This window comes from Phalaenopsis equestris, unplaced genomic scaffold (genome assembly GCF_001263595.1).
Source record: "Phalaenopsis equestris unplaced genomic scaffold, ASM126359v1 Scaffold232463, whole genome shotgun sequence".
NCBI lineage: Eukaryota > Viridiplantae > Streptophyta > Magnoliopsida > Asparagales > Orchidaceae > Phalaenopsis > Phalaenopsis equestris.
The window spans coordinates 34,222-36,777 of NW_018250428.1; positions in this window are offsets into that span (position 1 = coordinate 34,222).

Here is a 2,556-nt window from a genome sequence, read left to right on the forward strand (position 1 = left end):
TTCATGAATTCTAAGTAGTCTTCTTTATCCTTCTCCCTACTTTGAAGAATAGATTTTGTTTTTCACGGTTATAAATGATAATAATTTGTGATGATTTAAACTCTAGTCTTCATTTACTTTTCAATCTGGCCAATTGAAATGTTAAAACTTGTTGAGAGACATATATTCTTAACTGAGATATGATTTCTATAACATAGGGAGAATCACATTTGATCTTATGGGAGAGTATGCCATCCATGGGATTGGGTGCAAATAAATAGATAAATATACTTGAGGAAATATACTTTTGTTGATGCAGAATTGGAGATTTTAAGGTGACAGATTAAACCCCCCACTTTGGTTCAGTTGATTGGAAACTAAATTGATTGGAATTTAATGCGAGATTGTTAGCTCTCTAGGGACGGAGTAGTGGGAGCTCTAGAGTGGCAGTCGGTCAGTCGGTATCCTCTCAGCCTGACCACAGAAACAGTCAATATTTTTTATAGCGCTCGGAAGAAAGTAAAGAATAAGATTGCTCCTGTTTGCCACAAAATCGTTTATATATATATTGAAGAGTGTAAAGAATATGATTTCTCTTATTTGGCACAAAGCAAATTTTATATATTATCAAATGATTTTAATTTCTTTATAAACTATATACTCATTGTAAAAGGGAATGATGCTATCTTAAAATTGAACTTTCTGTCAGAACATAAGCTTTGTTTAATTTTCACGATTTTACTTTTAAAAGTCTAATATTTAGTTTAGTTTAATTTCTGTAATCTTACATCTGCATTTTAATTAGCATTCACCTTTGTAGTCAATTTTCAAACTTTGCACTTTACTTTTATTTTTTTTATTTTTATTATAAAATAATTTTCATAATTTACTTTAAGATTTTCCAACTTCCCCGTGGGATCGATATCTAGGACTCCATTAGAGCCCTTTATTACTTGAACGATATGTATAATTGCGTTGATATCAAAAGAAATTTGGCAGTTTAAAAAGATCTTTAAAAGATAAATTATTTTTATAAAAAGTATTTTTGTTGGGATTATATTGTATATTTATTATAAATTTGCTTGCTTCAAGTTTTTGGTGTCGTTGAGTGGTGTCAACTTCTTAAATATTTGCATATACAAATCTCGTGTCATAAGGCTAACAAATTGCAAGAGGATGTCAAGCATATAGAATCTCAGAAAAAGATAGAGAAGTCCTGAACAACTAAGATATTTGAAAAGAAGTCTGGGACATTGGCGATAGCTGACAAAAGAAAGCAACCAATAAAGATTCTAGTTGAGCAGTCCCATCAATATTAGCAGCAGTCGTCATGGCTTAGTCAGCCTCAGCATCAGCTTGCTCAACAATATGGTCAGTCTAGCTAGCAGCAGCAGAGGACTTATAGGACAGATGGTAGACCGAATCTGACAATCGCAGAACAGATGAAGAAGATTTACTCTTTTAAAGATGAAGTCGTGTCGAAAATGTTCAAGAGTCTGATGAAAAGGTCCGAGTTCAGACTGCCTAAGCCACAGAAGTTAGATGAAGTTGATAAGAAGAATTACCCTAACTATTGCCCTTACCACAGGCTACTTGGACATACAATAGAGGGTTGTTTTAGTTTTAAGGATTGGCTCAAGAGGAATCTTAAAGAAGGGAATATAATAATTTCGAAAGAAGAACTTGAAAGAGGTTCTGTAAATATGATTTTGGTCGATCCATTCACTCCAATAGATCCTTATTCAGATGAAGGTGGATGGAGCATAGTTTGAAGCAGATCATCCAAGAAGATACTCGATCAAATTCAGGCTGCTTCAACATAAGCCACCGCTCAGAGCCTACAGCCTCTTAGGCCCATGTTGGAGATTTCACCACAAAAGACGCTACAATTGGACAAGAAGGACGTGAACGTGAAGACTGATAGTGCGAGGGGTAGGATAGGGTCTGCCTTGGTTAGATTGGTTATCTCGTATTCGGGGAAGAAATTCCTTGAACTCCTGATCATCTATGATTACTATTTTTTGATATGTTTTAACTATCTCCAGTGATGATGTAACTAATTGTGACCAATATAACCTCGATCTCAATTCCCAAACCAATCCTCAAATTATACTTAAGTCTGATAAACATGTTAACAAGAACGAAGAAGATGTCGACGACACCGATTACGAATGTTCCGGGAACAAGGAGCCAGTCATTGAGTGCCAAGGAGCACCACTCACCATCAATTTGGTTTACTCCAGTATAGAAGAAACATAGAAGATTTTTCCCACAACATTACAAGAAGAAGAAGAAGAAGAAGAGATTACAGAAATAAATTTGAGGAGTGGAAATGTATTACCCCCGAGAATGGCTCTAATAGACAAAGGAAAGCAAATAGTTACTCACAAAGAGCCGCCTCCAGCTATAGAAGAAATACCTATTCCACTTAAAATTGGAGGCATGTATAAAGTGGATTATAACGTAATAGCTCATCTTATAGGTTGTCAACCAAACAAAGTATCTACGACTCTCTGATCTTGTCAAAGGAGATGAGGGGAGCTCTACTAATGACCCTGCTTGATCCAAAAATTTGCT